General features: G+C 49.9%; 1 long non-coding RNA gene across 2 annotated transcripts; it reads right to left on the reverse strand.

Moving 5' to 3' along the window:
* Positions 1-623: 623 nt before the first annotated feature.
* On the reverse strand, positions 624-24,234 carry LOC114689542. Of its 2 annotated transcripts, XR_003733927.2 has the most exons (8): positions 24,117-24,234; positions 21,548-21,633; positions 6,735-8,127; positions 5,903-6,316; positions 5,229-5,371; positions 3,878-3,983; positions 2,266-2,692; positions 624-1,838 (listed from the first exon to the last, which is right to left on the reverse strand). It is a non-coding gene; the product is annotated as an uncharacterized LOC114689542 (long non-coding RNA). The 2 variants fall into 2 exon arrangements; XR_005091558.1 differs by having other exon boundaries at positions 3,878-5,371.
* Between the last annotated feature and the right edge of the window lie 283 nt (positions 24,235-24,517).

The following is a 24,517-nucleotide window of genomic DNA, read 5'->3' on the forward strand; positions in this document are numbered from 1 at the left end:
CCCTTCTCACTCGAGTTTCTCCTTCACGTACACAAGCTGCCACTTGGTTTGGCTGCCACTTTGGCCTCAGCTGCATTTCTTACTACCCACAGCAGTGGCCAGGCAATCTCAACCCTTGCATGCTACTCTCAAGTGTCTCAAAATTTTTCCCTAAGCCTTTAACTGTTTTTAGGGCATCTCCACAGTCACGTCATAGAACTCACTCCTCAAGCAGGCATGCCTCATCACACCACACAGGCAAAGACGGCCATCCTCAGTCTACCTCCTCAGACACTCCAACCTGCAGTGGCTCGGCCTAGTTGCATGCCTCACTACCTATAGCAAGAACCATGCAACTGCCGCCTCTGCAAAAGACACGCCGCCCCACATCGAATGAGAAAGGGCGGCTGTATCAGAAATCCCTCTCGGATGCTCCAACTGCAGGCGCTCAGCCTCCGTTGCAGGCTCCCGGAGCACTATTCATGTCGTGATCCTCTCCAATTCTGATCCTGTCATGATCCCGTTAGAGTGCAAAATGTTGTATGACTGACTTTTCCCAGGGAGACACAACACAAACACGTTTGTTCACCCTCGAAAGGAAGTACATGAGAGACCAAATTAATGAATTCACAACTACACCAATGTTCTAGTTGGTGAGACAATGAGGTTTTATTGGGGTTACGACCGGGAATATTGATGAGAGGTTCTGCACAAGGTACAGCAATGACTCTAGCAATTTCTATCACCGGAAAGCCCACCCAAACTTGGGTGACAGTCCACAGAGGCTGCAGACCTGGGGCTCCCTGCACAGTCCAAACCCCTTCTTCTCTGCATTTGCACCACTCAGAGTCTCTTCTTTAAGCTATTTGGAGGGAAATTCCATACAATGCCTTCTTCCTCCAAGGAGACAAGTATGCTAGTCAGCCTTCCTTCAATGTACAAATCCTGAGGTATTCAACTTACAACCATGGAAGAGTGATTTGGGCCCCGGTTTCTGAGGTTTCTGTCCGTGGTCCAGTCTCCAGCCTGTCTAGGACTCCACAGCACCCTGCACACCATACCTAGCAGCATGGGTCTAATGAACTGGCACCTCTCATTTGCACTTCCAAAGGTACAAGAAAGGTTGATGTGCTGTGGCCCAAGCTACAGCCACTCCCTAGATTATGGCCTGACTACATCGGAGGACACTGTGGGATAGACGACTCCGAACTGTGTGCACGCAGCAGCAGTATAGAGAGGGGAACCCTGTGACTCACAGGATTCCTGGAGGAGACCCACACAAGACCTAGACAGTTTGTTCCATGTTTCTACTTCATTGTCTTCATTCCTTAGGACAAAGGGTGGTTGGTTTTTTGTTTTTTGTTTGTTTGTTTTTTCTGGGAAAGTTTTACTAAGCAAATGGGATCTAACTAAAAAAAAAATGCAAAGAGGATAAACCTCACAATGAGAGGAGCTCAGAGTTTGGCATGTCTAATGATACTACTGTTTCCCGTTTGGTTTGCAGGCATTCCAGGGCGGGAAGAAACTTGAGACCTGACGGAATGTACCCCAACGGAGGGTGTCCTGTAGCAGCAGAAAGGAGCCTGGGGAATGTGTGGGGGCAGTTAGTACCACCTGGACACCTCTGTGCTCTGCGAGTGGGGAGACAGACCCCTGCAGAGAAAAGCGAAGCAGTACATGGAAACAGCCATGCACTGTCCCACTCATGCAGGGCAGTTGACCATTCCCTGGAGATGGGGGTTCCGTTGTGAGCTGCGAGCTGAGCACCATCCCTGACGCCAGGCCCTCTTCTTGGGGGATGAGAACAAAGGGTAACAGCAGTCCTCACAAAACGAGGTTTCCGAACTGTGTCACTACCCCTGCAGAAAGAATGGAGAGAAATGGGGAGACCGAGTCTGAAGGCTAGAAGGGACACAAATTCTGTACACCTTTTCCTGACACTCTTCCCGACATGTCTTAACAGCATTTTGCTCCTAGCTTTAGTGAGTGATGAGGACACAGTTCACCCGTGGCTCTGATTCCCCGTGAATCTTGTGCTCAGAGGGACTGCATGAACCCGCATACCCACAGGAGTGCTGTCAGCCACAAAGTGGGGCAGCCACTTTCCCGAGGGGCTCTTCATCAACATCACTTAAATAGTGCTCTGTGGCCAGAAATGTACTTCCCTCCTTCACCAAGCATACTTATGAATGGGCTGCTCATCTGTGAATGGGTTTAAGCTATGTAAAATCCCTACGCTCTCTTTAGAGGACATCAACTTCCAAAAGACCCCCATGAACTCCTTACCTGCTGCAATTATTCAATCTTTCCATCTCTTTGTGTACCACCATCTGCCTGATTTGTCTTGGCACTCATGGACATGAGAGCCCTTGGAGTTCGTTTACAGTGTCTTCCAAACCATCCGGGTAGTCACCAATAGCATGCATCAGCTACTGTGCTCTGTGTTTTGTTAAAACTTGTGATCTCAAATGCAGCCTGACTGAGCTGTGGCTCCTTCAGGGCAGACCAAGTCCTGAGAAGGCCAACGAGAGATTGTCCATATGGATGTTCTCAAGTTCCTCATATTCCCATTAGCAGTGTCCTGGGACAGGAGGGAGGGAGACACCGCCCTTCCCCGGGTGATCTGTCCAGAGGGCAGGCACAGTTATTCATTGACTTTGCGGGGCTCTGCAGAGGACACATTCTCAAACCCTTTCGAGGTTGTCTGGAGAAGCTGTATGCGGGAGAAGAGACAAGGGTGACCTTTCTGCTCCGTGGAAATGCAAGCAGAGCTGAAGGAGAGGTTTTCAACAGTCAGACCCCATGTGATGCTGCCCAAGGGGATCCTGTTGCAAGATCTCAGATCTTATCAAGGAGGGGAGAGGCCACAGTAACTGGTGTCTGGGAGAGAAACTGTTTTGTCCCCCCCACCACACACCCCTGTCTTGTAGGCCCCTGTGAGGCTGGGTCATGTTCCAGAGCCCTCAGGAAACCAAATATCAAGTCTCCACAGTGAGGGAACCTAATGGCCCTGTACAACCAGTGCTGGACAGTGCCGGCTACCAGGTCGAGGCAGTCCTGGCTACAGGTTCCAAGGTTTGGGCAATTGGCTGTGAAAGAGGAAGAACATTCTGGACAAATGGGTAGCCTGGTACAAAGTCCCTTGTTCCCCAGGACCGAGTCTGCAGCCTCTGCAGAGAACAGTGAGTTCCTTTTCACTGGTGTCAGAGACTAAAGAGAGTCAGGTACAAAGCCTGCCTCCTTCCTTGTGACCTCCCCTGGGGAGGGACACCAAGCAGGGCCCTGACTCCCGGTTGAGCTTGGCCTGGCTGGCCCTCATCTTTCCCCTTGCAGCAAACTCTGGGTCAGATGGTCAGAAACGGCTCCCCACCCTGGGGCCTCCGTCCTCCCACTCTCCATCTCCCCTCCACTTGTCCAGCAGAGACGGAGTGAAGAGAGCTTCAATGGTGGGCACACCAGTAGAGCCAGCAGAGCCGAGACCAGAAAGGAAGGCCATGGTGGATCTTTGGAGCTGACATGTGAACTCCCAACCCAGCCTGGGGCCACAAAGGACATCATGGCTAGGGCCACATGCCTGGCCCAGAGATTACACAGTGACTGACCAGACTTGTTCTTTCCCCAAGAACAAGCTACGCGATGCTTCTGAGGAGGTCCACGATGTTTCCTCCACCGGAGGTGGAAGGTGATTCCACGATGTTCTGGAGAGTGAAGTTCAGAGTGAAGACCTGCTGCCTAGCACAGCAGACCACACCTGCAGTCCGCGGGCTACACTGAACAGCGAGTGTGAGCAACCTGATACCCAGGAGCTGCCAGTGACCACATTGGCTCCGACTGGCAGGGCGAGGAAGGATAGACAAGCAATGAGTGGGTATGCAGTGTGTGGGGCGTCATTCCTCACCTAATTCTCTGCTCTCAGGTAGCAAGCCAAAAGTCTGTCTGGAGAATGGGCAGAAAGTTTAAGGCTGCCTGGACACCTCTGTCCTCTGCAACAAGGAAGGGCGATCCTTGCAGAGAAAGAGAGAAAGAATTCAGGGAATCAGCTGACTGTCTTCACACTTGAGAACTGCATTTGGCCCAGACCTAAAGAAGGCTCCATCCATCCTGAGGCTTGTGGCCATGGGCTGGGTGCCACCCACTGAACAAGGGACCCTTCCCACAGGACCAGCACAAAGGGTAACAGCGGCCATTGAAATAACAGTTTTCAATGACATGCCAATGTCCTGTAAGAATGGGTGGGCGGAGTGTGCAGACCAAGTAAGGAGGCCAGAGGGACATGAACTCAAATTCTATGTTCTTTTGCAGTAAATGGTTCCTGATGTTCCTTGACTACAGGGAAGCATGTCCATGGTCATGACATAACAAAGCATGCCAGCCCCCTGGAGAGCACGTCCGTAAAGCCCAAAGAATAACCCTCTCTCCCATCCAGGACCCGCATTCCCCTCACTCATTCCTAAGAGGGCCACAGAACCCACCCCGCTTCCCTGCCCTGGCTTCATTAATCCAAAGAAGCAGCAAAGGTCTGCCCCAGTGAACACCCACACACCCAAAACCTGCTCTGACCCCACAAGCAAGATGCTCAGTGTCACTGGCCACGTGTCCCATGTGGGGCCATATGGGAATCACATGGTGGTCAGGTCCTAGAGCGTGATGCCATGCAGTGGCTGGCAGGTGATAGCATGGCCTCCAGGCCGTGCTAGTGAGAAGATGATTTGGCCACTCTCAATGTGACCCAGTGTTCCACCGTGATCAGGAGACCTGCTGCCTAGCCTAACAGATCACACCTAGCCACACCTTAGCAGTTTCTCAGTCATCGCAGGTTCCTCAGAAAAGAAATCCAGTGACATCTTTCCCTCTGCTGTGGGGAGGATGAGATCAGCCACCTGATCCCCCCTTCTCTTCACTTGGGCAGATGTTAAGACAGGATGAGGCTTCAGAAACATCTTCTACCAGAAGCAGACACACGGCAGAATTAACATGATGTTCAGTGGCGTGATGCCCACAGATTAACTCCCCTGCTGACTCTGGTAGCCGATTCCTACCTGGAAGGTGCCCAGGAGAACACTCCAGACACCCCACCCAACACCTCACCCAGCAGGGATCTTTGCAGCATCAATGGCTGACGTCAGCAGCTACGTAGGGATCAAGCTTTCCTTTTAAGCCTGATCCCAGAGACACTGGGCACAAAGTAGTCTCACAGCTGCCAGGCTTGTGGAAGCAATGCTGGGTCCCAGGTCTGAATATCTTCTTACCCTGCCTAGGTGTCACAGAAAAAAACTCAAAAGCCTAGTCAAAATGACGGTCAAGAAATCTCTCAGCGGGATAGGAAAACTTCTACCAGTTTCTGGAATCCTGGGATGGGAAACCAACACCTTTGGTGCTTAGAGGATGGAAACTGTGAAGAAAGCAAAAACACAAATGTTACCAGATCATCCCAAGGTTGGGTCAAGCACAAGGAGGAAGAGGCATCAGTGAAGGATGAGTTTTCCCTTCTCTGCAGCCCCCACCCTGCCTCAGCACCCCAGGACGGGAGCAGCAAGGCAGCATCCTACTAATGCACCTGGCACATGCTGCAACCCACCAGGAAGAAACCCTCCTTTCCTCATGGGTGCCTATAGAGGGCATGAAGGTCATAACACTTGCAGGAACCCCCGCAGGCACCCATGCCCTGCACCCCCAACTCTCCTCTTCAAGAGAAGTTTGCTCCTGCTTGTTCGTGGCCCCTGTCCCCATCCAAAACACTCATCCCTTTCCTCCCACCTGCCCGACTAGAATTTCCTCTGAACAGACAGTCCCCCCTTTTCCTCTACTGTGCTTCATGCCCTTTCCGCCTCTCGTCTTCCCTTTCTGTCTTCCCCGTGTCCCGTTTTCCCCTCTCTCCCCTTCTCTCTGCCCTTATAGCCAGTTATCACCCTGCTAGGCTTACATAGTTTCTGCAGCAGTTAGTGATAATGTTGGTGAGGATGAGGGATCAAGCTGATGAAGGTCCTTGAGTCCAGTGGGGCACTCAGTTCTTTCACTGTGGGTGTTCCATCCCATCTATACTGGAGGAATGTAGCTTCATAAGGTGGAAGCCATGTGGACCATGTCCTTCTCCGGACAACAGTATTGGAGACCCAGTGTACTAAAGGAGGCAGGAGCTGTTAGCTCAGACCCGGCAGCTAGGGGAGGGGTGGAGGAGCTTGTGCCCTGATTCCCAGGGGAGTCTGTCTGGCAACAGGCATTTGAGCATACAGTCTCCTGGAGTTCTGGCTTGGCTCCTTCCTGTAGCTGTCAGTCCATACCAGGCTGACCCCAGCCCTGTGGTTTGATGACCACAGACCTGGGGTTGTTTCTACTCCTTGAAAGAAGACACAAGAAAAGGACTCTTGTTAGTGAAATTGGCACAGACAGGACTTTGTACTGAGCTACCTTGCTCTGCCATAGGCCTCCACCTGACTCCTCACTCCTGAACCTGTGCCCCATTCCACCAAGCCCTCCACCCTCCCTCCTTCCTCCTTCCTTAGCCCCGGCCACATCCTCTGCTGTCTGCTGCTGGGTCAGCTTCCCCAGAATCCACACAAGGAGAATTCAGGAAGAAAGAAAGCTCCTTCTAAGGGTCACAGACATCATAGGATCTGTGCACCTAGGCATGGGTGCAGCCTGCCAGTGGGATGGGGCATTTAAAAAGCAAAGATCAAACACACACGTGAATGTTGGTGGCCATGCCTATGCTGCGTTTCCTACCCGACCCCATTCTTCTGGTTGTTGTCTCTTACCTGGGAAATGCAAGATAGGGAGGGCAACAACATGGAGTATGAAGCAAGTGAACAGTGTGCCTCCTCTCCTCCTTTCATCCCTTCGTCTAGTGGTGCTGGAGGCTGTGGGTGCAACTGAGGCTGGTGGTTGCTGATGATAGGACCCAGTGATGGTTCCTCAGGGGACCTGGCCCTGTCATTCTCATCTTTGGTTTTCCCATCCTGGGGAGGCTCCATGGAGGCTATATCATCAGGCGATGTTTCACTGAATCTCAAGTCAATACTGATCTCCATAGCACTGCGGATGCTACTGGCATCCACAGCAATATCTTGTGAGGCTGGATTAGAAGGACAGCGGCATAATAGGTCAGGTAAGCTAGACCTCGAGCAGCCCTTGCCCCTTCCTTTTTCATCCACCTCTTGCAGTTGGCTCTTCCGAGATGAGATGAAATTAAGAGGGAAGAGGAGGGGAGAGGACCTGCAGGGCCCATGTTTGAATGACACTTCACAAACTTTCCTGTTTGATGAAAACGTGCCCATGGCTTAATCAGTATTTCAGTAGAGTGCATGCTGCTGAGACTTCATTAGGCTTTCTCTTTCCTACAGGTTCCACGATTTCTTGGACTTTGTAGCTCACGGTGCCCATGGCTTCCACAATCTTGGTGGTTGGAATTATTGGGATGATTTCTGTGAGGGGCTGGTGACAAAGCTTCATCACGGAGACATAGCCTTAGGTGCTCCATGAGTTGGTCTATGGTTATCCTGTCCCCAGAACTTACAACAGGCAAATAGGATATAAAGATTTCCCAGTTTTTCACATGCTTGGTGGCCTTGAGTACCTGTGATCAGCTGGTGCAGATCTGAGGGGTTTGGTGCCTTGTATAATGTGAACCCAGTGACCATAGTGTAAATCAGTATGCCAAGGCTTCATGTGTTGATGGGAAGTCTGTGATACCCCAGGCCCTCCAATATCTCTGGTGCTAAATAAGAATGTATGCAACAGACTTCTTTTAACATCTTGCCAGTGGCGACTTTTATGGCTCCTCTCAAGGCCAAAGGTCATCATTTGAACACTGACTTCATGCCCCATCTATGGGTTCCAGCAAAGATCTCACCTTTCTGGGAGATCTGCTGTGGGCTTCAAGCATCTCTAGGTTTCTCAGCAATATTTGATGCTAGGATGGCTCTGGCCCCAGGGAGTCCTTTTCTGTGCCTTCCTCCCAGTAGACAAACATGTCATCAGTCAGCCTTCCATCGTGTTAGCAAGCCTCCAGACTCAGCTTATTGGCAGAGAAGGTTTATTTGGGCTCAGAGCTTTGGAGGCGTCAGTTCATGCATCATTCTTCTCATTGCTCGGGGTCTGGAGTGGCACATTACGGCCAGAGCACACAGCAAAACAAAGCCACTCAACTTCCTTCACAACCCGGAAGCAAAAGAGGTGGGGGAGAGAGGGGAGGGGGGAGAGAGAGAGAGAGAGAGAGAGAGAGAGAGAGAGAGAGAGAATGTGAAACATTGGGATTCCACAGTTCTCTTCCAGAGAACTCCCTCAATGACTCAATGACCCAAAAACCTTTCATTGGATCCCCAACTCCCAAAGGCTCCCCCACCTCCAAACAGCATCAAATTACTGACCAGACTTCCAATACTTGGGCTAGATGAGACATTCTACATCTAAGCAGTAGCAGTGAGTCATGGGAGGATGGATGAGATGCCCAGAATTCCCTTCTCCCTGTGCCCTGAGCTGTTGTAACTCTCAGGCAGCCCAACAGCAGAGGTGACAGCTGTGTAGATCTGCCAAGGGGGTGTGGTGCTCACTGGCACTATCTCCAGGAGGCAGGTAGGCTCTTGGCCTGCTCCTCTCTTAATTCTTTACCCACAGAATCCTCTGCAGCTGCCTTTGTAAAAGCAGAGCACATCCCTCTAGGCCTCTGTCTTTTGTGTGACAGATTGTGTTTTATGGCCATTTCTTCTTCCCTTCAGAGCACTTGATTTGCCCCAAATAGGAAAGCTGAGGTTGATTCTGCTTTAGACAAATGGAGAATCAGTTCCATGTGTACATTGCCATGGTCAAAGGAGCGACAACCAGAGATGTGGTACTAAAACTTCTATCAGCAAAGAAAACGGGTCAGCAGAGGGTTCTCCTGGCTCATACACAGTGCCGATTCCTGCTTGATATGGCTTTCCGCTGGAGAGCATGAGCTGCTGAGTCAGAGACAGTAGTCTGTGTGTGGTTCCCAATGCCTGGGGGTGGAGAAAATGCCTGTTTCTTAAACTCTCTATTCCCAGGACACACATTGCTTCAGGCCCCACTGAATCCAATAGGGACAGCTGGCGCCATAGTGTTGGGCCATTCCACCGGGCCAGAAAGCATGAATTAAGGAAACAGAACACTTGCATTGGCCTAGGGACAATCCTAGGGGCCATCTCCATTCTAGTTCACCCCCTGCATGGAATGGAGATACTCAACAGCACTCTCAGCCCCTCTAAAGACAAGCATAAGGAAGAGACAGTCGTGGAGTCAAAACATTGCACAATGGGCTTGGAACATCCACATGTACACGTAGCTGTGCTGGATTACTTTCATGATCAAAGAGAACTGACTGGGTGAGCCCACTTGAGAAGTGACCTGACGCCATGGGAACACAAGTTCAAATGAAACTCGGCAAGCAGGCTGCAGAAGAGCTGGGCCTCAGTTCTAGTCCTGCCTGGCTGCTCGGATGCGGTGTGAGCTAAGCGCGGCCTCTTAGCTCCTGGTTTTCCCAGTGTCTGGTCGTCCTGGCCTTGCAGCACCCACTATGACTGTCAGATCCCCTCAAGTGGGCTCCCACTGCTCATGGCTCTGACACTCGAGTCTGAGCCAGCCCCCATTTCCCAGGGACAGATCTCATATCCACAAGTGGCACTCATCAGACTCTTGCCAGCTGCCCAGGCAGCTGACAAAACAGAGTGGTCCCTGTCTTGTCTCCAGTGTCCTTGACCTTCTCCAGAAAGGACAAGGCAGGAAGTAGAGGCTCCATCCTCACAGTTATGTGGATGAAGACTGCTCCTTTGTACTGGAAGCTGACCTGCACCATGGAACTTCTCTCTGGCCAGGCTTCCCACTCATGTACACTTCATCTAAAAGCCCTTGTCTCTTGGACCCTGTCACTAATTGTCACTAATTTGCTATTCTGGGCAGCTGCCAATCCCCAGGGAACATGACTTTTCACCAGCAGGATCCCATGAAACCCAAATATATGTTAGTAAGTGATGGAGAGGTTGTTCAATTGCTCCATTTGGAATCTGACCATCATAGAGCCCTAAGGGAAGATGAGGGTTTTTGCTGTCCAGTGGAATATTGTGTTCAGAACAGTAACTGAGGCCAATGAGAGTGGAGGCTCTGGACTTCTTGAGGAGGAATGCCTCTGTTGTAGGGAAAACACACTGGCCCAGGTTTCAGATTTGTGGGTCCCCAAATGCTGCCATGAATATGATAACATACCCTTGATATCGAGTTTGGAGAACTGCACTGCCAAGCCACCCCACGGGTGGAGCCCGAGTCAGCATATGCAAGCTACGTTCCTCTATGCTGTGACAAAATGCCTGAGGCTCACAGTTGGAGGGGATACAGGCCACTGTTGTGGGGAAGTCACATAGGAGGGAGGGAGGAAAGACACATAGTAGGGGTGGGGCGGGAAGCCAGCAGATCATACTGTGAAGAGAAGAGCCTTTACAGGAAGTGGTGCCGGGTCATAAAAGCTCAAAAGCCTGCTTCCGGTGACTCATTTCCTCAAGCCAGGATCCACTTCCTAAAGGCTCCATAACCTACCAAGTAGCACCCCCACACGAGGACCAGATGTTCAAACTCATGAACCTGGGGGACAGTTCAGACTCGAGCCACCCCAGCGTCACCTCCCCGGCTTTGCTCCTCCACTTTAGATGCAGTTTAGCTCTCCACTCGGGGGCTCAAGGCTCCCTACACCACAGCTGGGCCACTAGAGCAGAAGACCAGAGAGGAGATTTGCAGCCATGGTAGCACACTGTAACATTTGCCAAGTAGAGCCGAGGAGCCTCCTGGGAGGGAACACCCTCCCCCCAGTGCCTCCTGCTGGAAGCAAGTTCTGTGGAGGGGAACACACTGTGCAAGGTCCCGCCTGCAGGCCAGTCACATCCTCCTGGGCGTCTCACATCTCCACCCATCAGCCTTTCCCCAAGGATGATTCATCCTGTGCTTAGTCCAAGAAACCAGACACACAAGAGCGCAGAAGGGGCTCTGTGGACCCACTGCTTGCCGGGTGTGGGGGGGGAGGGGGGAGCATCCAGAGTTTCACCTGCACACTAGGAGCTTGCAGTGTGGAGCAGAAATGGCATTCACTCACTAGTTTGACAGGAAAAGCAGAAGGGAAGTTCCCCTCAGAGGCCGGTTTGACAAACATCCCTCATACCTGCTGCTTATCTGCAGCCAGAAAGCAAGCTGCCAGCTCAGAAGAGAATGCTGCATGAGTGCCGGTCATTTTCTATTCTGGCAGTAAGAAAAGGAGGAGGAGTACCGTAAGTGCTTTTAGGCAGCACACGCATGCCGTGTGTAGTCAAGGGCCCATGCTGTTAGCAACAGGAGAGGCGTTTTGTGCTGGCCTGAGTTAGGGCTGGCTCAGCCCACTCCTGTTCTGAGGACAGTTTGGTCAGAGCACAAGCCCCTGGGCTCTGTCAGTACCACTTCACTAGGAGTAGGCACCGTCTTCCTCTCAGAGGTGTTTGCTGCGCTCTGCAAAGCCTGAGAGGAAAAGGAATGTTCTAGTGTGGGCTCCAACCTCCTTTCCTCTTTCCAAAGCCCTGTGAGTTCTGTGTGTGTGTGTGCATATGTGTGTGTGTGTGCGTGCGTGTGCGTGCACGCACACGTGTGCGTACATGTGCTTGCAGATGTGTGTGCATGTATGAATGCATGCAAGCATGGGTACGTATGCATGTGTATACATGTACATACACTTGCATACGATCATGTTTGTGAGTACAGGTGTGCAAGTGCCATGAGACGTGTGGACATCAGAGGACAACCTCAGTTGTTGTTAGTCCTCACCTCCCACACTTTGTTTGAGGCGGGGTCTCTTGTATGCACACACACACACCACTGTACACACCAGGCTAGCTGAAAAACAGATCCATTATTTCCTCAAGGACTGATGTTCTTCAGTTTGTGACAAGGTTCTGTCTCTACCACCTGAAAACGCCACTGCAGCATGGGCTGACAGGGCATCAGTTGCCCCCCTTGTGGTCACGGAGCCAACAACAAGCCTCAGCCCACTGCCTCTGGCCAGCATCACAAGGAAGGGTCATACAGAATATATATATCTCTGAAAACACAAAAATTAAAAACCTGAGATATGGTTTCTCCTGGTTGCCTATCGCTTTTTACACCATCTTGAAGTCAAATGAAAATAATAACTTTCAGAAACCACCATATGCCAGGAAACATGGGCATTAATTGGTCCCTTCCAGGTGGTAGCACCGTGCTGTGGTGTGTGGGAATAGAACAGGGCAAAGGGCAGATATTCTGGAAGGGGAAAGATAGTACTAAGAACATTCATATGTGAGATCAGAGAGAATAAACATTTCAGGAGAGGCAATGAGGAGAGAAATTTAGCTAGAAAGATATTTTCTAGGGATGACCAAAAGGCTGAGGCAAAAGCAGCTCTAGGAGGGTTTCTGGGTTCCTGTATGCAAAACTAGACACACATAACACTGCTCACTCAGGAGAGAATATTGATGAAAGGGAGGCCAAGGGGACAGATCATGACTTGGCTTCCAGGAATGACAGGGGTCTTCAAAATAGCTAAGGTGTGACTCTAAGCCAGTCAGCCATGAGCTATATACAAATGTGAAGCTCTGAAGATTATCCCAGTATGATTATAGAAATATGTGTATATTTTGCAAATCAGTGGTATGTGGAGCCGAAAGAACACAATCATATCTACCCATAACCAAAACTTCAACCTGAATTGAGGTCAACAAAGAAAGAACTCACTATCTCACAAAACAAGAAACATGGCCTTAGAGCCATTACAGGGTGACTCATCTCGCTATGACACAGACAACCCACGCTTCTTGGGAAGCACCCCCAACATCTTGACTAAATTTGTGGGGTGCTAAAGTAGTGAGTCCTACAGTAGTCTAGGAGCCCTGTCTCCAGTCAAAATCAATAAAAGCAGGTCAGAAGTCCCTAAGGTCTCTCTTATCAAAAGAGGAACAAAGCCCAGAACCGCCACTCAGCAGAGGAAGTTGGAGCCCATGCAGGGATGTTACATTTGACTGACTGGTTTGTACCCACCAGGGCTGGTTGCCAAGCCACGTGAAAGGATGGACCAACCTAGAGCCTTGACAAAGAAGAATAAGGAAGTGCCTGCAAAGGAAATTGCTTCATTTCAGGTGAAAATTCAGTGGTAAGAAAAGAGAAGGCCCCAGCTAATGGAGGTCTTACAGGTCGAACCTGCCAGGGGACTGAGGTGTGGCCAAAGCATGGGAGGAACCAGGAGCTGAGGGCAGATCGGGCTTCACCTGCTGTTCTCATCTGCACAGAACTCCACAGAGCGTTCATGCAGAGCATAGAGGCCATTAGTCACCTGAAGCACGGGTGTTTTAGTGGCACAGTGCCAGCAGAAGCTAGATTACAGTGATGGCAGAGTGACAGGGAAGTAAAACACTGGAGACAAGTGTAGGCAGCCCCTGTGGGAAACCCTGCACCTACAGAGCGAGGGACAGGCAGGAGCTGCAGACTTTGATATTTCTGCTCTATTTTAAGTTTGTAAGAGAGACTTATCGTATTTCACAAATTACTGCAGAAACCTAGTACAGAGAGGGAGAGAACTAAACAGGAAGGAAACGAGATGGTGGATGGGCTGGAAGTCTCGTCCTGCAAAGATGTTTGCAAAGAGTGTTTGGGAGAGAGTTCCAGGAGCCAGCTTTGGGTAGAAGAACTATCTCTTCATTCAGCAGGCAGTCAAGAGGAAGGGCAGGCCCTGCAAGGCTGTGAGGGTTCATACTGTCAAGTTGACAGGATCCAGAGTCTTCTAGGAGACAAGCCTCTCTCTGGGCATACCTGTGAGGGAGCTTCAAGATTGAGTTCAGGTAAGAGGATTTGCCCTAAAGGAAGGCAGCCCCATTCAGTAGGCTGGCATCACACACTGTGTGAAAAGGACCAGAATTTCTCTCCCCTCTCCTTCTCTCCTCTCCTCCTCTATCCTCTCTCTACTCCTCTGTCCTCTCCTTTCCTCTCCTCCATTGCTCTCCTCCTCTCCCCCATCACCTCTGTCTCAATACTGATGGTGAATGCCATGTGACCTCACATTGTGTCACCTCACACTCCTGCCACCATGCCTTCCTCATCATAATGGACTGGACCCTCAAACTGTGAGCCAAAACACTCCTTTCCTTCTTTAAGTTGCTTTTTTCGGGGATTTGGTGCAGTGAGGAGACATGTAATTAATTTAACAGGTGTGAAGAAATGAACGTCTTCAGGGGATGAGTGACTCCCATGCAGTGGCTTGTTCTCACTACAAGGGCTGTTCTGCACCTGGTCCACATCTCAGTGGCTTAAGGTATTCAGCTGGGACTGAACAGTCTCAGCTTACTGCTGGAGTTCCCATCATCTGTCACCCCAGTTCCCACAGAGACTCCTGAGCCACCCGGGAAAGACGCATTCAGAATCAGCATCAGGAGCAGGAAAAGCACGCATATCACAGAGCTGGCTTAGGGAACGAACGTGGTGTACCTCCGCAGCAGGGAGGGCTCCCTGACACTCATCCTGAGGGTAACCAACCAGAGGCAGCTCGGTCCGAGCCCACAGGGCCTACCAGGAGAGACAATGGGTTTAAAAAGCACTTGGCCCTCAGGATGGTCAGACAGGTATTTCTCAGGAAATGACAAGAGCAGGGAAATCTTGAGCCTCCAAGCTCTTAAACGATCTCAGGTTAGACCAATCAAGTTCAAGACCACTCTGTGACCAAGACTGAACCTCCCTTCCTGGATCCACTCCCCTCACACAATGCCCACCTTTGTCCAGTTCCACATACCAGGAGTCCTCACTAAGCCTGGATGGAGAAGGCAAATTTCTGAGGCCTGGGCAGACTCCACAAAGAGTGGGAGTTCAAAGGGACGCTTTCTCTCTAGTTGCTGAGTTCCCAGGGAGAGAAAGCTAAGTCCTCTGGAAGCTTCAAATTCCAAACTCCTGAGAGGGTTCAAAGATTCCTGGAAGGACACAAAGTCACTTAAAGAGAAAGAGATAACACAGGGGGCCCCTCAAGTGGAATATTGGTTCAGTCTCTCGAATAACAAGTGAAAAAAACTAAAACTAAAAACCACCTCACTTGGATAGTTTTACCTGTAATTTCCAGGAAGCATCTAAGGAAGACAGGATGCTCATTTCCCACACCCCTCTCCAGAAAACAAGAGCCGTGGCATAATACATGGATAGGACAAGAAGGCGGAGCTTTCATGACTGGGATTAGGGCCTCTGTAGGAGATCTCAAATCAGTAGGCCTGGTGGTGTGGGGCTGCAATCCCAGCATGAGGGAGACTCAGACAGGAAGATCAGAGGTTCAAGACAAGCCTGGGCTATACAGCAAGACTCAAAAACATGAGACCTTTCTGCCCTTGTAGCATACTCGTGAGAAGGTGTGCTCTCCTAAGCCCACCATCAACTTCATCTTTGACTTTCTGTTTGCAGAACTGTGAGTTATACGGGCTGGGGAGACAAGTCACTCAGTGAAGTGCCTACCGGACAAGCATGAGGAGCTTGCGTTCAGTCTCCAGAGCCTGCATTAAAAGTCAGGCATGGAGGCAGAGGCTTGTAATCCCTGTGCTGGGCAGGTGGAATCAGGCAGGGAACTAACCAGCGAATTCCAGGTTCAGTGAGAGACCTGACCCCAAAACCAAAGCAAGCAAACAACAAAGAAAATCAGAGGTGCAGGGCTCCTGGGGAAAGGACCTGAGGTTGCTTTCTGACTTCCACATCCATGTTCACACATGTGCATGCACATCTACTCCATGCATAGGATATCAGGCACACAAGTATACACACAGGAAATCATGAAAAATAAATAAGTATGATTTTGATGTCTAGAAGCCATCTTGCGGTGTTTTGTTATAGTACTATAAATGAACTGAGGCAGTTGTCCTGGCACAAGCTGGTAAGGAAACATGTCTGTGCAGAGGCTACAAGAGGCTGAACATCGGCACAGGCACTGGCAGACTGCCCCACCCTGCCTGGGTGCTAGGGATCGTACATGCTTCTTCCCTAGAGTCTCGGCCCTCCCACTCCCCAAGCAGACCAACATTCACAGTTCCTGACCAGCTCTAATTAGTAGCTCTTGATCCTGGAGACACTAAGCTTTAGAAAATGGCTGGTGCCCTGGCTATTTCTGAGTGCTCCATCCCAGAAACTTCACCAGTGAGCTGTGTGTCGGCTAGGTCCCATAAATAATGGGTGTGGGAGCTGCGGGGCTAAGACAAGCTAGGCCACAAACATCAGTTCCCCAGGGAACCAGCTGTGGTGCTGGAAGCAACACCCTGAATTCTCTGAGCCCTGTCCCCTACATATAACAAGAGGAGGTCATTGACCTTGTCTAGTGTGCTGACAATTAAATGAAGCTAACTGAGGGAGCATGTGCCCAAGTTCCCTGACAGCACAGAACCACAAGGGTCCTCCTCCTCCTCCTCCTCCTCCTCCTCCTCCTCCTCCTCCTCCATGCCTAGATGTGTGACTTCTATGGCTCTGAGAGACTTGGACCCACAATCAGAGGTGCTCAGAACGTTCTTCACTGGTGGTCTCGGCCCTCACAAGGTGACCCCAATAAGGGCCAATGTACTGAAAGTCCTACTGTAGGCTGTCTAGAGACCACTCTGCAGTGATGGGCAGAGAGGTGGGACACAGTGGCTGACATCTGTAACCGAGGGAGGTGAGGATGAGAGAGACTACTGTAAAATTGTTGGGACTCAAAGTAGAGCCAAAGCCAGGAGGGGTGGAGGAGGTGAGCAGGCAGGAGGTGTGGAGGAGGTGAGCTGCCAGGAGAGGCAGAAGAGGTGAGCAGCCAGGAGGGGTGGAGGAGGTGAGCAGCCAGGAGGGGTGGAGGAGGTGAGCAGCCAGGAGGGGTGGAGGAGGTGAGCAGCCAGGAGGGGTGGAGGAGGTGAGCAGCCAGGAGGGGTGGAGGAGGTGAGCAGCCAGGAGGGGTGGAGGAGGTGAGCAGCCAGGAGAGATGGAAGAGGTGAGCAGCCAGGAGGGGTGGAGGAGGTGAGCAGCCAGGAGGGGTAGAGGAGGTGAGCAGCCAGGAGGGGTGGAGGAGGTGAGCAGCCAGGAGGGGTAGAGGAGGTGAGCAGCCAGGAGGGGTGGAGGAGGTGAGCAGCCAGGAGGGGTGGAAGAGGTGAGCAGCCAGGAGGGGTGGAGGAGGTAAGGTGAGCAGCCAGGAGGTGGAAGAGGTGAACAGTCAGGAGGTGGAAGAGGTGTGCTCTCTCTCTCTCTCTCTCTCTCTCTCTCTCTCTCTCTCTCTCTCTCTCTCTCACACACACACACACACACACACACACACACACACACACACGTACCTGATACTAACAGCTGTCACAAAAGTCTCTGCCAGAGCCACAAACAGTGAATGTTGTCTCCTTGAGGTAAAGTGCTGTTTTTTGTTGGTTTATCAACTGCATCTAAATCTACTGATATTTTGACAACCATCTGTGTCCCTGCTACCCCACCCAACACCCTGGCCCCTGCAGTCAATGCCCCACTGCTCAGACCACAGCCTGATGTACCACTGCCACCAAGTGTAGTTTTTAACTATGTCTCTGTGGTTCTATTTACCAATAAAGACTTGGGAATCCAATGTTGGGGTGAAAACCTGCTAGCTCAGAGGGGCTGAGAAGCAACCAGCTGACCTTCCTTTTTGGCCAGAGACCCAGCAAGAAAGTGTCTCTCCAGCTGTCCCAAACCAAAAGACTGCAAAAAAAAAAAAATGGGATTTTTCTTAGTGATATTAGACTCAGCCATGCCCTCAGCTGTGGTTACGGCAGGTCACCTACCTGCATGGCTGCAAATTCACAGCCTATCTTCACAGCTTCTTCAACTGCTCCAAGCTGACCACTTGTTTTTCCACTAAACATTGGTGCCTACACTGTCATTAAATGGAACCAGAAGCACTTCTGCTGAAAATGCTCTCCTTGTTCCACTCCCCCCCCCCCAACTGGGTTTGATGAGAGAAAAAGAGGAGGAATTTTCCCAGAGTTCTGCTCTTTTGGAAAGACTGTAACTTGTGTCTCCTTGGTCAACACTCCAGTTTGAGCTCTTTTGTGAGGCTTGAGCCTGTGACTTCTGGGTCATGAGTTCACAAAGGCTTCCCCTGCAAGCATCCTGTGGACTGTAGAGCAGAGGAGGGAACAAACAGGTAATGCTGCCTGTACCCAGCTCCACAGCTGGCCACCTCTTCTGGAGCCTCCGTCCCATGACGTGATGTCGCAGGCTCTCAGCTCTGATGTATACAGAGGTGCAAGAGTCACACCAGCTTTCTCTCTCAAGACTATTCTTTGGGCTGTGAACATAAAAGAAGTAAGCTGGGCATTCCAGGGAAGCTGCAACTGTGTCATATGAACAAACATTTTCATTAAAGTACCTTTGAGCTGAGTGTGGTGGCACACACCTGAGATCCCAGCCTTCAAGAGACAGAAGCAGGAGGGTCTTCATGAGTTCAAGATCAGCCAGGGCTACATTGTGAGACTCTGTCCCAAAATAGATAAATAGGTGGGTAGGTAGATAGAAAGATGGATAGATGGATGGATGGATAGATAGATAGATAGATAGATAGATAGATAGATAGATAGATAGATAGATAGATAGACAGACAGACTGGGGAGATGGTTTGGCCAGTACAATGCTTGCTGAACAAGCACAAGGTCACAGATCCTCAGTGCCTATCTAAGCTGAGCATGGCAGTACACATTTGTAGCCCCAGTGTGATGGCAAGTGGAGACAGGAGGATCCCTGGAAATTACTAACCAACTAATCTAGACACTCTATGAACTTCAACTTTGGTGAAAGACCTTCTCTCAAAAAAAAGAAAGAAAGAAAGAAAGAAAGAAAGAAAGAAAGAAAGAAAGAAAGAAAGAAAGAAAGAAAGGAAGAAAGAAAGAAAGAAGATAAAAAAGGTAAGTGATTGAGGAAGGTACTGAGCACTGATCTTTGGTCCTTACAGGAAAATATCCTACTCAGCCACGACAGAAAAGCAGTCACTGTGTCTCCCAGTCAACTGGCATCATCAGGAATGAAGCAACATTGTGGCACATAATTAAATCCAGAGTGTGCTATCTTTGTGGGAGCTTTGTGGAAACAGGCACTGGACAGAGGGATGGCTAAGAGGGAGGTGGCTCAGCTCCTCCTTCCCCACCCCACTCTGTATCATCTTGGTGGCACCGAAGCCCTGATGATGACAATGGCTTTGTTAGGCCCCAACCTGGGAGCAAAACTCACAAGTATAACAAACGACCTGATGGACCCGAAGGCCAGAGCTGAGAGCAACCCTGCGCCTCGCTCCCAAGACAGTCTGTACCAAGAGAAGACGACAACCCTCTGCAGTCCTGCAGTCAAGGTCCCTGAAGCCAGGTCTGTCTCCATGAGTCAGTGATGGCACAAATGTTCGGCATGGTTGAGCCCCCACAATGTCCCTTTATTGCCTGGATTTGATTTTTTTTTTTTTTTTTTTTTTTGAAACATGGTGTCCTGTAGCCCAGGCTTGTCTCAAACTCACTGTAATAGCTAAGGGTGACCTTGAAATCGTGATCTTAATGCCTTTACTTCTCCAGTGCTGAGACTATTAGCATACGAATTCTACAAAAAATGCCAGCCAGTTTTGCATTAAAGACCAGCTTTCAGAGCCTTCTAGACACTGCTGGCCCCTCAGGTGTGTGGTCACTTCCACCTTGGCCTCCCCAGACACGGCTGCATTATCCAGATGGTCTCCCATCTTGGAGCCCCCATGAGAAGAGAAAGTTCCCAACACAAGAGTTAGCATAGAGGAGTAACTCTACCACATAGCACTGAGTGCTGTAGCTGCATGGGGCCTGCTCAGGTCTCTCTTACCTGGAATCTCCAGCGTGGGCCAATACAATCAAACAGCAGTGACATTCTTTCCCTGTTCACATTTCCCTCACCAAGTCACCTTCTCTATGTGTCACTGGTCTACATCAGCCCCACCTCCTTAAGAATGCTTGGTGGGGGAAGTTGGATATCCTGCAAATGGGGAACCAACATTCCCCACAGAAAGTCTCTCTGGCCCCAACTCCATTGTCTCTGACCTTGGTAGGAGGTCAGGGGATGTCATGACAGAGAACAGCATCACAGGGATCTGGAGAGCTGGTCCAGGAGGACCGGTGGAGACAAGAGAATGGAATGGACGTGGAGAGAGCAAAGAAGCTGTGACATTTTTCTAGATCGACCAAGCTATCACCTCTCCCAAGAGCTTGAGTTATAACAGCCGCTGTTAAGTAAGTGTCCTCACGGAGAGTGGAGGCTTTGCTGACACCAGCGGAGAGAAGCTGGCTTCTCTCATCCTGCATGTGCATCCCTGTATGGGACAACAGAGCTGTCATCTGCCACAGGGACAAGTAGGGTGAGGTGTAAATGTGGGAAGCATCATGTCACAAAGCCCTTTCAAAGGGACAGTGATGGATGGAGTGGCGTGGCTCCAGGAGCCAGAGACTTCCTTGCAGCATTGACAACAAGCACAGAAAACCCCAAGGCCAGCTCGCCACACGAAAGTCAATACACTCTCCTGCCAGGAAGCCTGTGCTGTGTCTACGCATTCCGAAGCTCGCGCTTCTGCTGTGAAATTATGGTTCTAATTTTAGCTAAGTACAACCACACAGTGAAATCAAAGGTCTTTAAGTAGCTTATGCTAAAACTCATGGGCCTGGTGCCCAAACCTTCCCTACATCATAGAGGAAGTCATTGACTACTTTAAAAGATGACTTTCTGGTACTTGCTTCTTTATGTCTACGCAATATACTATTCTGACGCCTTCTGCTTAGGGGACATTTTAGTATAGTTTCTGCTGTGGTAGCCAAGCTGTTCTCTCACATCCCCCCAGCTCCCTGCATCCTCTTCCCACAGAGTCTATATTGGTAAACTGAGGCACAGATTGTTCATGCTGAGCCCAGGGTCCTACTTCCAGCATAACTCCTTTCTCACACCACTTTCATACTGGTTTGTTTTTCCAGGAGTTGAGAGTTGTCTTATATTTTTATTTGTTCAGTTTTCCATGTATTTCCTGCTAAATTTCCAAAAGTTAAGATGGTTGTTAAATGCCTCAAAATTTTTCCAAGTATTCAAATATTTTTATTTTCTGTTGGAGATTTGTGATCCTTCCTCGCCTCACTTGGGTTCGGGCCCCTGCTTCAAGGATCTGATTTTGTAGTTTTCTTCCCTTTTTTTGTATAGTACACATTAATTTAAAAGGAAGAGTTCAGGAGAAAAAGAAGAAATACGAACATAGTTTGATGATAGACAGATAGATGGTAGGTAGATTAATCTTGATAGACAGATGATAGGTAGTAGATAGCTAACAGATTATGGAGGAGAGATAATCAATAGGTAAATAGATGGTAGATGATTAATATGTAGATAAACAGATGATAGCTAGAAGGTAGATAGTAGGTATTATTTTCATGCTTAAAAATATATTCTCCTTCCCTCTTAAGCAATGCTTGGCAATTCTCCTTTACCCTCCTACTTTTCTTTTCCCATGGGAGCACTGCCATCTGCTTCTACAACCACGTTTTCTAGGTGTCTGGCCCCTGCTCACTCCTCCTCTACCACATACCTGCCTTGCTTTCTGGTTTGTCCTTCCAAGTCTTAGTTTTCTAAGAGATGCTCCCCAGGCATCTGGTGGTCCTCAGCTGTCCATTCCTAGTTCAAAGAAAGGCATTAAACATTGTCTGGAACCTGAGCAGGTAGATGTCAGGGTAGGGCTTCTAGTCTTGTAGAAAAAGACCCAGACTCTGGTGAGGAGGCATCTGATGGCAGCCCTTGGTGGCACTGTCACTGGGGACTGTTATCTTCCAAGTGTCTCCTTGGATATCCTGCAAATGGGGAATGCAGGGAGCCTGGCTACTGTCTGGATGAAGTGATTACTGTCTGGCCTTCACTGACTATCATCCCCAACACTCTCCCTGCCCTCTGTGAGATCCGCTGTCTCCAACCTAAGGAGAATTTGCTGTCCCACCAGCAGATAAATGTCCCACCTACATATAGGCTTGAGTCGTGCCCTCCACCTCAAATTTCAAATGCTAAAGTCCTAATCTTAGTGTGTCAGACTATGGCTATAACTAGAGACTGGGCCACTGCAAGTGCAATTTGTGAAGGAGTCACCTGGCTGGGCCCCAACTCAATGTGATTCCCGCACTTACAGAAGAGGAAGCTTGAACAGACACATGCCCGAGAACACCGCAGAGAGATTGAAGACCCACTACCGCAGGCCAGAGGCCTAGTAGGTGACGTTCTCTAGTCCTTCAGGAGTTATACTTCATTCTGGCCCATGGAACTGGGTGTTCCTAAATCCCCATGGCTCCGGCAACCTAGTGTGGTGCTTTATGCTAAGCAGTCACAGATTGTACAAGCAGGAGCAAGAACACCAGGTCACAGATCACCTTTCTGCAAGCCTCTGGTGATGGATAGCCACCTCCCAAGGGACAGCAGGACCCCAGTTAATGTCTGCTCAGCTGCCTCACTTAACAAAATGTTGAGATATTTCCTTAGCATGTCTGCACTTCTCTCTGGTTCACAGGTGACTTCAGTGGGGATATTTCATTCAGCTTCCATCACTATGGCAAATGTCTGCAGTGATCAGCTTCTCTATTTTGGCTGACCATTCTAGAGGTTTTATCCACGGTCACTAAGTCCTGTGGCTTTGGGTCTCCAGTGGCACAGTGCACCATGGTGGTAGTCTGCCTCATAGAGAAAGAGGAAGGTCCAGAGTCCTAGTATCCCCCTTAAAGGGCACATGAGCAGGTGACAGCCTTCCTTCCAGTGGATGGTACCGACACTCCCTAGTAAAGCCATGTGCTGGGACCAAACACTGTTAAATACATGGGCCTTTGGGGCCATGGAAGCTACAAAGAGCTTGGAGAGAGAGGGGAGGCGCCTAACTGTAGTTCACTGGTCTCTCCCTAACTGGAAGTTCCCTTGGGTCTATGCAAATCAAAACCTCCCCTGGTTTAGTTAGACACCTCCCCTGAGACTATGGCTAGACAGCAGGCAACCTTTGTCCCCCAGACTGTCAAAGATATTAGCATTCAAAATGTCACCTTCCCACAAATAGAAAAGACAGCTAAGATGATAACCAAACATGTGATGTGAGCAACATTTCCTAATAACTAGGATGGTACAATATACCATCCAAATTCCTCAAGTCTCCCCCAACCCCAGGAAGTAGAAGTTGTCTCTGCCCTTCAGGGTGGGCATGAATTACTGATTCCTTCTGACCAATCCATGAAACAGTTAAAATAATCACCTGTCAGCAGAGAAACTGAGCAGACACCACTGGACCAAGAAGAGATGGAGGTCAAGACCTCCGAAAGTCAGTTGGGTGTGCCACACAAACTGAGTGTGAAATCAGGAGAGGACTCATGTCTATGTTCCTCTCCCCAAATTCAGAACAGCAACTCAATCTGAGAAACGGCCCAGCATGCTCAGCTGGAGTGGAATTCCACAGGGCCACAGGCCCGAAGTGCTAAGGGCGTGGAAGAGAAGAAAAAACACAGGACTTCTGCAGACTCGGGGAGACACTGAACTTGTGATGACCTGCCAAGCATGGAAGCCTTTAGGGAAGGAGTGGGAAGACGCAACAGAGCCTCCAATCCTGTCCAGAGGATTTCCCAAACCAGAAAACACATTTTTGGTTTGGTTTGGTTTTTTTTATGTGTGTGCATGCATGTGGGGGGCAGAGGACAACGTTGGGTGACATCCACAGAAGTGCTATGGGACAGGATCTCTCACTGGCCTGAAGCTCGCCCATTCGGTTAGACTGGCTGGCCGGTGTGTCCCAGGGACTGTCCCCGTGTGTGCCACTGGGATGACATCACCTGGCTTTTCTTGTGTGGCACTAGAGACCAAAATCAGACCCTCCCCCTCTCCAGGCAAACACTTAAGGAACCGAGTTACTCCTCCAGGTCCTTTTCTTGAAGTTGATATTAGCATATGCTAACTATACATTGTAATATACTATGTAATGTACGATGAGATTTTCATACATGTATATGTAGTATTTTGATCATAATTACCCCCCTCTTTCCGTCTCCCACTGATCCCCTCTTCCCAAATAGTCCTCCCTCTACTTCTATGGGGATTTATTTGTTTCTAGAGAACCAAGGAGTTTAATGAGGGTTACTTACAGGAGCGTGGTTGAGAAATTATTTACAGAAACATGGGCAGTTTACTTGGGGGCTACAGCACAGAAGAAAAATCTCTCTCTCCCAATGTACAGTAACTGCCACTGTCGTCCGATCGTTGAGGAGGGGTTAGGCCTTGTGAGCCCTTCCCCCCTCCAGGACGGAATGCTGAAGGGCCCAATCTTGTGAGGGTCTTGTACAAGCAGGCACAGCTGCTGAGAAAACGAAATCCCCAGTTTTGACTGTGGCTGTGAGATGTCTTGACACCGAGGAAAGCAGGGTGAAGTGTCCGTGCAAGCACGTGTGTACACACGCATACACCTGCAAGCTCTGTCCTGCAACACTTCCACAGGCTAGAGAGCATTTCATAATGTAATGACGGGAAATGACCCTGAGACTCCGGC

Source organism: Peromyscus leucopus, chromosome 5 (genome assembly GCF_004664715.2).
Source record: "Peromyscus leucopus breed LL Stock chromosome 5, UCI_PerLeu_2.1, whole genome shotgun sequence".
NCBI classification, from domain to species: Eukaryota; Metazoa; Chordata; class Mammalia; order Rodentia; family Cricetidae; genus Peromyscus; species Peromyscus leucopus.